General features: G+C 45.2%; 1 protein-coding gene and 1 non-coding gene across 2 annotated transcripts in view; both read left to right on the forward strand.

The window, feature by feature from the left end:
• The window catches only part of LOC126109491 (protogenin A-like), a 288,364-nt gene that overhangs the window by 54,664 nt on the left and 220,027 nt on the right, over positions 1 to 13,673 (forward strand). The window lies entirely within an intron of this gene.
• LOC126109972 (U6 spliceosomal RNA) lies at positions 12,281 to 12,388 on the forward strand. The gene has a single exon (XR_007523744.1). It is a non-coding gene; the product is annotated as a U6 spliceosomal RNA (small nuclear RNA).

Raw genomic sequence — 13,673 nt, forward strand, 5'->3', positions numbered from 1 at the left:
AGCTCGATGCGGCTGCAACTCTCTTCTAGGATAAATGTTATCTTTGGTCAATTTATGGTCTGGGCTTTAACCTTCGTAAATAATAATTTTTTAAATTCTTTCTTTAGTTTCTGTTTCTACTCTTTCATTCAGTCCTTATGATAAGCATTAGTATTTACATAAGATTCTTGTTAATCATACTGTAAAGAGTGTAAATTTTGTTGTCAGTAGCTCTCACCACTGTCAGGGTGACTGATTTTTCTATTTCTATTTGCGACAAAAGGGTGTTGTAACATTATGTGATTGCCTTATCATTTATTTCATTCACTAATCGAGCAGTCGCTCGGCAACAGCTACAGTGAGCAAATAACGTTGCGAGAATGTAAAAACTGAACGTCCTGTGACGTAACGTGTTTATTGTCGAAGCGCTGTCACAGATGCAGTGAGTTACTGACTTCATGAAGTTATTTAATTTTCTTTACGTTTCTGCCAAATACAGAGTTCACAGTCACGAATTCTTTCGTCGAAATCGGACGGATGTTAGCGACTACGAACGGGGACATTTATAACTGTATGTTTATGTATACACATTACGTAAACATATTGTTATAGTGTTCATTAAGGATTCTATAATTGGGGTGTTACACTGTGGAAGATGGTCTGTTAGGAGGGAATGTAAAAAGGGCGTACCAGCTGATGGTTTACTATCCCACGCCACACGTTTACACTCCATGGACGCTGAAGTTCCACCTGACGAAGAAAGTGGGGGTTGTCAACAGACCAGTAATGCATGTTTCAGAGTTTTAACTGGCCATGATTGGTAAATGTGGCTTCATCACTAAACAACATACGTCTCGAGTATCCTGGCTTAATGCCCCTGTACAGAAGTTAACACGATTAACGTTATCGTTTCCATGCAGCTCGTGATGGAGAGAGATGTGATAGGGATGGAACCTGTGTGGTGGAGAATGCGGAGGACGCTTGCCTGAGTCCTGTCACAAACCTCTTGCCAGTGCGTGCGGAACAACTTCAACAGTTGTTGTTGTCTTCAGTCCAGAGACTGGTTTGATGCAGCTCTCCATGCTACTCGATCCTGTGCAAGCTTTTTCATCTCCCAGTACATACTGCAGCCTACATCCTTCTGAATCTGCTTGGTGTATTCATCTGTTGGTCTCCCTTTACGATTTTTACCCTCCACGCTGTCCTCCAATACTAAATTGGTGATCCCTTGATGTCTCAGAACATGTCCTACCAACCGATCCCTTCTTCTAGTCAAGTTGTGCCACAAATTTCTCTTCTCCCCAATTCTATCAAATACCTCCTCATTAGTTATGTGATCTACCCATCTAATCTTCAGCATCCTTCTGTAGCACCACATTTCGAAAGCTTCTATTTTCTTGTCTAAACTAGTTATAGTCCATGTTTCACTTCCATACATGGCTACACTCCTCACAAATACCTTCAGCAACGACTTTCTGACACTTAAATCCATACTCGATATTAACAAATTTCTCTTTTTCAGAAACACTTTCCTTGCCATTGCCAGTCTACATTTTATATCCTCTCTACTTCGACCATCATCAGTTATCTTGCTCCCCAAACAGCAAAACTGCTTTACTACTTCAAGCGTGTCATTTCCTAATCTAATTCCCTCAGAATCAGCCGATTTAATTCGCCTACATTGCATTATCCTCGTTTTGCTTTTGTTGATGTTCATCTTATATCCTCCTTTCATGACACTGTCCATTCCGTTCAACTGCTCTTCCAAGTCCTTTGGTGTCTCTGACAGAATTACAATGTCATCGGCGAACCTTAAAGTTTTTATTTCTTCTCCGTGGATTTTAATACCTACTCCGAATTTTTCTTTTGTTTCCTTTACTGTTTGCTCAATATACAGATTTAATAGTATCAGGGATAGGCTACAACCCTCTCTCACTCCCTTCCCAACCACTGCTTCCCTTTCACGTCCCTCGACTCTCACCTACGCTACTAATTTTCAGTTTTTCATAACAACCGTATACCAAGCACAAATGAGCGGCGAACGAGTAAAAATGAATTGTTCCACCAGTGAACTAGTTACCAAGGATGAACGAGTTTGCCCATCTCTAATGCTTACGCAGTCAGTTCGGAAGAAGTGGATACTGTCTCTTCAGAATAGCGTCACAAGAATTTTTATCCCCCCCTGAGCAAGATGTATGAGACAGGCGAAATACCCTCAGACTTCAAGAAGAATGTTATAATTCCAATCCCAAAGAAAGCAGGTGTTGACAGATGTGAAAATCACCGAACTATCAGTTTAATAAGTCACAGCTGCAAAATACTAACGCAAATTCTTCACAGACGAATGGAAAAACTAGTAGAAGCCAACCTCGGGGAAGATCAGTTTGGATTCCGCAGAAATGTTGGAACACGTAAGACAATACTGACTCTACGACTTATCTTAGAAAATAGATTAACGAAAGGCAAACCTACATTTCTAGCATTTGAAGACTTAGAGAAAGCTTTTGACAATGTTGACTGGAATACTCTCTCTTAAATTCTAAAGGTGGCAGGGGTAAAATACAGGGAGCAAAAGGCTATTTACAATTTGTACAGAAACCAGATGGCAGTTATAAGAGTCGAGGGACATAAAAGGGAAGCAGCGGTTGGGAAGGGAGTGAGACAGGGTTTTAGCCTCTCCCCGATGTTATTCAATCTGTATATTGAGCAAGCAGTAAAGGAAACAAAAGAAAAATTCGGAGTAGGTATTAAAGTCCACGGAGAAGAAATAAAAACGTTTGGGTTCGCCGATGACACTGTAATTCTGTCAGAGACAGCAAAGGACTTGGAAGAGCAGTTGAATGGAATGGATAGTGTCTTGAATGGAGGGTATAAGATGAACATCAACAAAAGCAAAACGAGGACAATGGAATGTAGTCGAATTAAGTCGGGTGATGCTGAGGGAATTAGATTAGGAAATGAAACAGTTAAAGTAGTAAAGGAGTTTTGCTATTTGGGGAGCAAAATAACTGACGATGGTCGAAGTAGAGAGGATATAAAATGTAGACTGGCAATGGCAAGGAAAGCGTTTCTGAAGAAGAGAAATTTGTTACCGAGTATAGATTTTAAGTGTCAGGAAGTCGTTTCTCAAAGTATTTGTATGGAGCGTAGCCATGTATGGAATTGAAACATGGACGACAAATAGTTTGGACAGGAAGAGAATAGAAGCCTCCGAAATGTGCTGCTACAAAAGAATGCTGAAGATTAGATGGGTAGATCACATAACTAATGAGGAAGTATTGAATAGAATTGGGGAGAAGAGGAGTTTGTGGCACAACTTGACGAGAAGAAGAGACCGGTTGGTAGGACATGTTCTGAGGCATCAAGGGATTACAAATTTAGCATTGGAGGGCAGCGTGGAGGGTAAAAGTCGTAGAGGGAGACCAAGAGATGAATACACCAAGCAGATTCAGAAGGATGTAGGTTGCAGTAGGTACTGGGAGATGAAGAAGCTTGCACAGGATAGAGTACCATGGAGAGCTGCATCAAACCAGTCTCAGAACTGAAGACCACAACAACAACACCCTCGCCAGTACAGTGCTACTACCTCCGTTCCTGATCTGTAGTGGACAGTCGGTGTGAGCTGCGCGGGGCAGAGGACAGAGAAGACGCCTCCGCGGCCGGCGCGTGACGCAGTAGTCGTGACCTTGAGCCGGCCGCCCGCCTTCCATTCATGAGGGCAAAGTGGGCGCGGAGCGCGCCCCTGGCGGCCGCTGGCGGAAGCGCCGGCGCCGCAGCGGAGGGACACGGCGGCTACGAATTCCAGCAGCGCCGCGCTCTAAGGAGGAAGCGTTTTTTCCTCCGCCCGTAATGCGGATGACACAAGCGCGCTCGCTTTTTTCCCCCGCTATGCACGCACTGCTTCTGTACGCACCGCTGACGCATGCACTGCCGTACCGAGCCGATCCTGCGCTCCGTAGCACAACTGTCAAAGCTTCGTAGTCCCGAGGCACGGATACGAGAAGGTGTCCCATTTCTAGATGCAGATGCAAGGGCGGAAGCAGCCATCCCCCGTCCCCGACAGTCAATATTTTTACATACACGGTGACTCAGCTGCCCCTACCGATATCGTTTTATGCAACCGGCAATATTACACTGAGGAGGCAAAGAGACTGGTACCCCTGCCTAATATCGTATAGGGGCCTCGCGAGCACGCAGAAGTGCCGCAACACGACGGGGCATGGACCGACTAATGTCTGAAGTAGTGCTGAAGGGAATTGACACCGCCGGCCGTTGTGGCCGTGCGGTTCTAGGCGCTTGAGTCGGGAACCGCGTGACCGCTACGGTCGCAGGTTTGAATCCTGCCTCGGGCATGGATGTCTGTGATGTCCTTAGGTTAGTTAGGTTTAACTAGTTCTAAGTTCAAGGGACTGATGACCCCAGCTGTTAAGTCCCATAGTGCTCAGAGCCATTTTTTGGAATTGACACCAAGCATACCGCAGGCTGTTCATCTCCATCTACATTCCTCCGCTTGCCACCCAAGGGTGTGTGACCGAGGGCACTTTACGTGCCACTGTCATTACCTCCCTTTCCTGTTCCAGTCGCGGGAAGAACGACTGCCGGAAAGCCCCCGTGCGCGCTCGAATCTCTCTTATTTTACATTCCTGATCTCCTCGTGAGGTATAAGTAGGGGGAAGCAATATATTCGATACTTCATCCAGAAACACACCCTCTCGAAACCTGGACAGCAAGCTACACCGCGATGCAGAGCGCCTCTCTTGCAGAATCTGCCACTTGAGTTTGCTAAACATCTCCGTAACGCTGTCACGCTTACCAGATAACCCTGTGTCGAAACGCGCTGCTCTTCTTAGGATCTTCTCTACCTCCTCCGTCAAGCCGTCCTGGTACGGATCCCCCACTGATGAGCAATACTAAAGTATAGGTCGAACGAGTGTTTTGTAAGCCACCTCCTTTGTTGATGGACTACATTTTCTAAGGACTCTCCCAATGACTCTCAATCTGGTCGATATCATGTTGATGTATGGCTATTGTCATCAAAATACCCAACGGGCGTGTGCTATGTATGCTGCTCGGTATCCTGGACGACATCATGAAAGTGTCCGGACCGTTCGCCGGATCGTTATTTAAGGAAACATGAAGTGTTCAGCCACATGTGAAACGTCAGTCACGACCTGCAACAAATGATGATGCCCAAGTAGGTGTTTTAGCTGCTTCCGCGGCTACTCCGCACATCAGTAGCAGACAAATTGCGCGAGAATCGGGAATCTCAAAAACGTCGGTGTTGAGAATGCTACATCAACATCGACTGCACCCGTACCATATCTCTGTGCACCAGGAATTGCATGGCGACGACTTTGAACGTCGTGTACAGTTCTGCCACTGGGCACATGAGAAATTACGGGACGATGACAGATTTTTTGCACGCGTTCTATTTTGCGACGAAGCGTCATTCACCAACAGCGGTAACGTAAACCGGCATAATATGCACTATTGGGCAACGGAAAATCCACGATGGCGGCGAGAAGTGCAACATCAGCGACCTTGGCGGGTTAATCTATGGTGCGGTTGAAGCGGTATTGAATAGCATGTTTCATGACAGGTGATAGATTGGTCGTCGAAGCACCATACCATGGCCACACGTTCACCGGGTCTGACGTCCCCGGATTTCTTTCTGTGGGGAAAGTTGACCCACCGACAGCGCCTGACAACACGCGTCAGCTCATTGTCAATGCATGTGCGAACATTACGGAAGGCGAACTACTCGCTGTTGGAAGGAATGTCGTTACACGTATTGCCAAATGCACTGAGGATGACGGACATCGTTTTGAGCATTACTTGCATTAATGTGGTATTTACAGGTAATCAATCAAGCTGTAACAGCATGCGTTCTCAGAAATGATAAGTTCACAAAGGTACATGTATCACATGGGAACAACCGAAATAAAATGTTCAAACGTACCTACGTTCTGTATTTTAATTTAAAAAACCTACCTGTTACCAACTGTTGTGAGCCATATGTTTGTAACTATTACAGCACCATCTATCACAAAGCGAAAAAAGTTGTCCAACTAAAACATTCATATTTCTTTACGTACTACACGAATTATGTTCCAGATTACGGCCTTCTTGCGTGTATTGCACTCTTTGAATTGGATTTTAAAAATGTTGTTCGTATTCTGTTTAATTTTTTGCTCACATCTGCAATATTGGGTGGGGTAAATGATTCCATATCTTCTTGCGTATGAAAAGAAGTTGGTATTCTGTGGATTCAGGCTTGTTTGTTAGTGCTTACTAATCCGTGTGTGTGAACTGCTCGACTTAAATGCGCTGTAAGTATATTGCTTGTATTCTACATTATTTTTGTTTCCATCCGGTGTTCGTACTCGCGCATTTAATGGCGGCCTCCGAAGTTTTCATTGACTTCTACTAAAATGTATTGTTTCCTGTAAAACATTTGCATAACCATTTACTGTCCCGTTTTTTGCATTTGCAAAGAAGAGTGCTTTAGTCAGCAATGCTACAAAAGGTAGGGCCTTGTCTTCTACATTCACATTCGTACTCTGAAAGCCTCCGTGAAATGCACGGCACACAGGGGCAAGAAGCATCCACATTCAGAACGGAATTACATATTATTCTGTGACAAGATGTAATAGACTGGAATACCAATACTGTCAGGCCGGACGGGGTGGCCGAGCGGTTCTAGGCGCTACAGCGCTACAGTCTGGAACCGCGCGACCGCTACGGTCGCAGTTTCGAATCCTGCCTCGGACATGGGTGTGTTTTATGTCCTTAGGTTAGTTAGGTTTAAGTAGTTCTAAGTCTAGGGCACTGATGACCTCAGAAGTTAAGTCCCATAGTGCTCACAGCCATACTTGGAAAAGGCCTGGAGATACGGGAAGATTTCAATTAGATTACATCATGGTCAGACAGAGATTCCGAAATCAGATACTGGATTGTAAGGCGTACCCAGGAGCAGATATATACTCAGATCACAATATAGTAGTGATGAAGAGTAGGCTGAAGTTCAAGACATTAGTCAGGAAGAAACAATACGCAAAGAAGTGGGATACAGAGGTACTAAGGAATGACGAGATACGTTTGAAGTTCTCTAACGCTATAGATACAGCAATAAGGAATAGCGCAGTAGGCAGTACAGTTGAAGAGGAATGGACATCTCTAAAAAGGGCCGTCACAGAAGTTGGGAAGGAAAACATAGGTACAAAGAAGGTAGCTGCGAAGAAACCATGGGTAACAGAAGAAATACTTCAGTTGATTGATGAAAGGAGGAAGTACAAACATGTTCCGGGAAAATCAGGAATACAGAAATACAAGTCGCTGAGGAATGAAATAAATAGGAAGTGCTGGGAAGCTAAGACGAAATGGCTGCAGGAAAAAGGTGAAGACATCGAAATAGATATGATTGTCGGAAGGACAGACTCAGCATACAGGAAAGTCAAAACAACCTTTGGTGACATTAAAAGCAACGGTGGTAACATTAAGAGTGCAACGGGAATTCCACTGTTAAATGCAGAGGAGAGAGCAGATAGGTGGAAAGAATACATTGAAAGCCTCTATGAGGGTGAAGATTTGTCTGATGTGATAGAAGAAGAAACAGGAGTCGATTTAGAAGAGATAGGGGATCCAGCATTAGAATCGAAATTTAAAAGAGCTTTGGAGGACTTACGGTCAAATAAGGCAGAAGGGATAGATAACATTCCATCAGAATTTCTAAAATCATTGGGGGAAATGGCAACAAAACGACTATTCACGTTGGTGTGTAGAATATATGAGTCTGGTGATATACCTTCTGACTTTCGGAAAAGCATCATCCACACAATTCCGAAGACGGCAAGAGCTGACAAGCGCGAGAATTATCGCATAATCAGCTTAACAGCTCATGCATCGAAGCTGCTTACATGAATAATATACAGAAAATTGGAAAAGAAAATTGAGAATGCGCTAGGTGACGATCAGTTTGGCTTTAGGAAAAGTAAAGGGACGAGAGAGGCAATTCTGACGTTACGGCTAATAATGGAAGCAAGGCTAAAGAGAAATCAAGACACTTTCATAGAATTTGTCGACCTGGAAAAAGCGTTCGACAATATAAAATGGTGCAAGCTGTTCGAGATTCCGAAAAAAGTAGGGGTAAGCTATAGGGAGAGACGGGTCATATACAATATGTACAACAACCAAGAGGGAATAATAAGAGTGGACGATCAAGAACGAAGTGCTCGTATTAAGAAGGGTGTAAGACAAGGCTGTAGCCTTTCGCCCCTACTCTTCAATCTGTACATCGAGGAAGCAATGATGGAAATAAAAGAAAGGTGCAGGAGTGGAATTAAAATACAAGGTGAAAGGATATCAATGATACGATTCGCTGATGACGTTGCTATCCTGAGTGAAAGTGAAGAAGAATTAAATGATCTGCTGAACGGAGTGAACAGTCTAATGAGTACACAGTATGGTTTGAGAGTAAATCGGAGAAAGACGAAGGTAATGAGAAGTAGTAGAAATGAGAAGAGCGAGAAACCTAACATCAGGATTGATGGTCACGAAGTCAATGAAGTTAAGGAATTCTGCTACCTAGGCAGTAAAATAACCAATGACGGACGGAGCAAGGAGGACATCAAAAGCAGACTCGCTATGGCAAAAAAGGCATTTCTGGCCAAGAGAAGTCTACTAATATCAAATAGCGGCCTTAATTTGAGGAAGAAATTTCTGAGGATGTACATCTGGAGTACAGCATTGTATGGTAGTGAAACATGGACTGTGGGAAAACCGGAACAGAAGAGAATCGAAGCATTTGAGATGTGGTGCTATAGACGAGTGTTGAAAATTAGGTGGACTGATAAGGTAAGGAATGAGGAGGTTCTACGCAGAATCGGAGAGGAAAGGAATATGTGGAAAACACTGATATGGAGAAGGGACAGGATGATAGGACATCTGCTAAGACATGAGGGAATGACTTCCATGGTACTAGAGGGAGCTGTAGAGGGCAAAAACTGTAGAGGAAGACAGAGATTGGAATACGTCAAGCAAAGGACGTAGGTTGCAAGTGCTACTCTGAGATGAAGAGGTTAGCACAGGAAAGGAATTCGTGGCGGGCCGCATCAAACCAGTCAGTAGACTAATGACCAAAAAGAAAAAGAAAAGAAAAGAAAAAAAAACTCAAAACACGCTAACATGGAGTTCTCCATAAAATGCGAGAAAGTACGGAAGACGGATGCAAACAATGCATTACAGTCAGTAGTTCACACAGATTCGTAAGCCATAACAAATACATATAAGTCCGCGAAACACCACACAACAAAAGCAGCTTCTGTTTCATACCCCACCCAACATTACGGAAGAGAACAGAACTCAAATACGAGCAACATATTTACAATGCAATGCAGAGCGTACAGTACCACGAGAAGTCGTGAGCATAAGCACAATGTGATGAAACGAATTCTGGCGCTGCAGTCCGGAACCGCGGGACTGCTACGGTCGCAGGTTCGAATCCTGCCTCGGGCATGGGTGTGTGTGATGTCCTTAGGTTAGTTAGGTTTAAGTAGTTCTAAGTTCTAGGGGACTTATGACCTAAGATGTTGAGTCCCATAGTGTTCAGAGCCATTTGAACCATTTTTTTTTTTTTTTTTTTTTTTTTTTTTTTTTTTTTTTTTTTTTTTCATGAAAGCAACATCTGAGGGGAAGGAATTCTCGTCCGACTGCTTTGAAATATTTAACGCATTGCATTCTAATACAGGCCTGTTATAAGAACGTATTTCTTTCTTGAGATGTTTTGTAATAATGTTTCCCTATTATTAAATGTATAAAAAATTATACATTACATTTATTAAAATAGGTTGGAGTGCAACGTTGTATTAAAATTTCAAAGCATTTAGTCAAAAACTACTAGAGATTTGCGATTAGGAATATTTACAGTTTGTGTATTTATATATATATATAAATGTACAAACGCAGATGTTCTATTCTTCAAAACCTCATCCCTCCGAAAGTTATTCATGGATTGCTGTGAAATTTTGACACAGCGTTGAATGCTAAAACGGGCGTGTTTTCTGGTACCTAATTTTTGATATATTTGTATTTTTAATGCATACAATTTATAGTTACATGTATGCAGTATATAAAGGGAAATAGTTATCAAAAATCTCAAAATATACGAGGGTGAGTCAAATGAAAACCTTAAATATTTTTTAAAATATTATTTATTGTGCAGAAGTGATACAAAGCTGTATCACTTTTCAACATAATCTCCACGCTCAATGCAAGTCCTCCAGCGCTTACAGAGTGCATAAATTCCTTTAGAAAAAAATTCTTTTGGTAGTCCGCGCAACCACTCCTGCACCGCGTGGCGTACCTCTTCACCAGAACGGAACTTCTTTCCTCCCGTTGCGTCTTTGAGTGGTCCAGACATATGGAAATCACTTGGGGCAAGGTCTGGTGAGTGTGGTGGATGAGGAAGACACTCAAAATGCAGGTCTGTGACAGTTACAACTGTTTTATGGGCAGTGTGGGGCGTTACATTGTCATGTTGCAAAAGGACACATGCTGACAGCAATCCACGTCGCTTTGATTTGATTGCAGGCGGCAGATGATTTTTTTAGGAGATCTGTGTATGATGCACTGGTGACAGTGGTCCCTCTAGGCGTGTAATGCTCCAAAATGACGCCTTTTTCGTCCCAAAAGGAGTCAGCATAACCTTCCCTGCTGATGGTTCTGTTCGAAGCTTCTTTGGTTTTGGTGATGAGGAATGCCGCCATTCCTTGCTCGCACTCTTCATTTCCGGTGGTGGAAGTGAACCCAGGTTTCGTCCCCAGTAACGATTCTTGCGAGGGAGCCATCACCTTCTCGTTCAAAGCGCCGAAGATTTTCTTGACAAGCATCTCTCTTTTCAGGAGGCAGCTGCCGTGGCACCCATCTTGCAGACACTTTGTGGAACTGGAGCACATCATGCACAATGTGGTGTGCTGACCCACGACTAATCTGTAAACATGCTGCAATGTCATTCAGTGTCACTCGGCGGTTTTCCTTCACTATTGTTGAGGGAGTCTAGAGCTAGAATGCATTAAGGACGTTCAAGTGGATGTAGGTAGCAGTAGTTAATGCAGAGGTGTAGAGGTTTGCACAGGATGAAGCATCGCAGTCTTTGGACTACGGACCATAACAACAACAACAACTGTAGTATACAGAAAAGTTGCAGCACTAGAAAATTGTAGCGAAATGCAGGAAGATCTGCAGCGGATAGGCACTTGGTGCAGGGAGTGGCAACTGACCCTTAACATAGACAAATGTAATGTATTGCGAATACATAGAAAGAAGGATCCTTTATTGTATGATTATATGATAGCGGAACAAACACTGGTAGCAGTTACTTCTGTAAAATATCTGGGAGTATGCGTGCGGAACGATTTGAAGTGGAATGATCATATAAAATTAATTGTTGGTAAGGCGGGTACCAGGTTGAGATTCATTGGGAGAATCCTTAGAAAATGTAGTCCATCAACAAAGGAGGTGGCTTACAAAACACTCGTTCGACCTATACTTGTGTATCGCTCATCAGTGTGGGATCCGTACCAGGTCGGGTTGACGGAGGAGGTAGAGAAGATCCTAAGAAGAGCGGCGCGTTTCGTCACAGGGTTATTTGGTAACCGTGATAGCGTTACGGAGATGTTTAGCAAACTCAAGTGGCAGACTCTGCAAGAGAGCCGCTGTGCATCGCGGTGTAGCTTGCTGTCCAGGTTTCGAGAGGATGCGTTTCTGGATGAGGTATCGAATATATTGCTTCCCCCTACTTATACCTCACGAGGAGATCACGAATGTAAAAGTAGAGAGATTAGAGCGCGCACGGAGGCTTTCCAGCAGTCGTTCTTCCCGCGACTGGAACAGGAAAGGGAGGTAATGACAGTGGCACGTAAAGTGCCCTCCACCACACACCGTTGGGTGGCTTGCGGAGTATAAATGTAGAATGTAGATGTACTACTACTACTACTACTACTACAGGTTGAATCAGAGCCCTGGTCCTCGAGGGTTGGTGGCGCGGCTAGAGGACTCAGTGACCACTCACGCTGTTCGGAGCAACAGTCGACGTAATTGTAAGCGTGACTCGCGGCGGCGGTTGACAGGAGAATGAAACCTGTTGTCGAGTCACTGGCCGCTGCTGATAAGGCGACACGTGGCGGATAGCGACGCCAGGTGATAAGGAGCCACCTGGCTAGGAGCAGTGTTCCCGCAGAGTTGAGGCGCGTCCCCCTGTCACTGGGTTCTTTGCAACAGCCACGCTGACTTTCAGCGCTTTCTTTTATCTCGCTTCGGCGGTACATATACAGAAATTGGAACGATACAGAGAAGATTAGCATGGACCCTGTGCAAGGATGACACGCAAAATCGTGAAGCGTTCCACGTTTTTCTAGAAATCTACTCCCCCCTGCGGGTCCGGGGTAAGAATAGGCCCGAGGTATGCCTGCCTGTCGTAAGAGGCGACTAAAAGGAGTTTCAACCGTTTCGGCCTTCCATGTGATGGTCCCCCTTGGGGTTTGACCTCCATTTTTCAAAATTCTACAGAAGTACGAGCCTTTTGGGGAAGGACACCTTACGTGGTATACCACTGGTCCTCAGTGCGCAAAGACCTTGGCACTCAGCATTGTAACGGCGTTGTAACCATACCCAGTATTCCTAAAATTGGGCCTAAACGCCTGATGGGTTGTCCAAGTTACGCCCATAGTGCATTTCCATCTGCACCAGCGATCATGATGGACTTTCCATGGCACCAGAAATCCAGCACGGTAGCCAGCCCGTTGTGGTGGGGTCGTCATGTACCCTCTAGGTTGTAGCCCCCTGACAACACAGGGATCGTACTGCCGATACCTGAGCTGCACCCTCCCCACGTCGGCCAAGGAGTAGATGCCCGTCTCCTTGGGGCATCAGGACTCCCGGCAATGGTCATCCTGCCAGGTGGCCCTTGCTGCGGCTGGGTGGCGCCCGTGGGGAGAGCCCCTGGTCGGAGTGGGTGGTGTCGGGGCGGACGTTTCGCAGATGAAACGTCAACACGTATCAGGTCGCTCTGCGGCCGAGTCTTTCAAACGAAAAGGTGCCGTTTCTAGTTCTGGTTCTCCTGCCCTTTCCTCCTTGGCCACTCCATGGGAGGAGAGACAGGCCCGCCGGCTTGGGGCGAAGTACTTCCCCCACTATTTGGTCTGTTCTCGAACCGATGGGGGGACATTCGCCACCTCCAAGCCCATGTTCTTTGTTCAGCACATTGAGGACATCTTCGGGGAAATCGAGGCTCTCAGCAAGATGCGTTCAGGGTCCGTTCTTATCAAGACCACCTCCGCCACACAGTCGGCGGCGCTCCAGGCGTGCGACCGCCTAGGGGACATCCCAGTATCCATTGTCCCACATCTGGCACTCAATAGGACGCAGGGGGTTATTTTTCATCGTGACCTCCTGCTACAACCTGATGAAGAGCTCAGGGCCAACCTGGAGCGCCGAGGCGTACATTTCGTCCGGCGAGTCCAGCGCGGCCCCAAAGACCGTCGCATCGACACCGGGGCCTTTATCCTCGCCTTCGAGGGGGACGTTCTCCCGGAGAAGGTAAAGGTGATGTGCTACCGGTGTGACGTGCGACCTTACGTCCCGCCTCCTATGCGCTGTTTTAGGTGTTTGCGCTTTGGGCACATGTCGTCACGGTGTGA

The sequence above is a fragment of the Schistocerca cancellata genome, chromosome 12 (genome assembly GCF_023864275.1).
Source record: "Schistocerca cancellata isolate TAMUIC-IGC-003103 chromosome 12, iqSchCanc2.1, whole genome shotgun sequence".
NCBI classification, from domain to species: domain Eukaryota; kingdom Metazoa; phylum Arthropoda; class Insecta; order Orthoptera; family Acrididae; genus Schistocerca; species Schistocerca cancellata.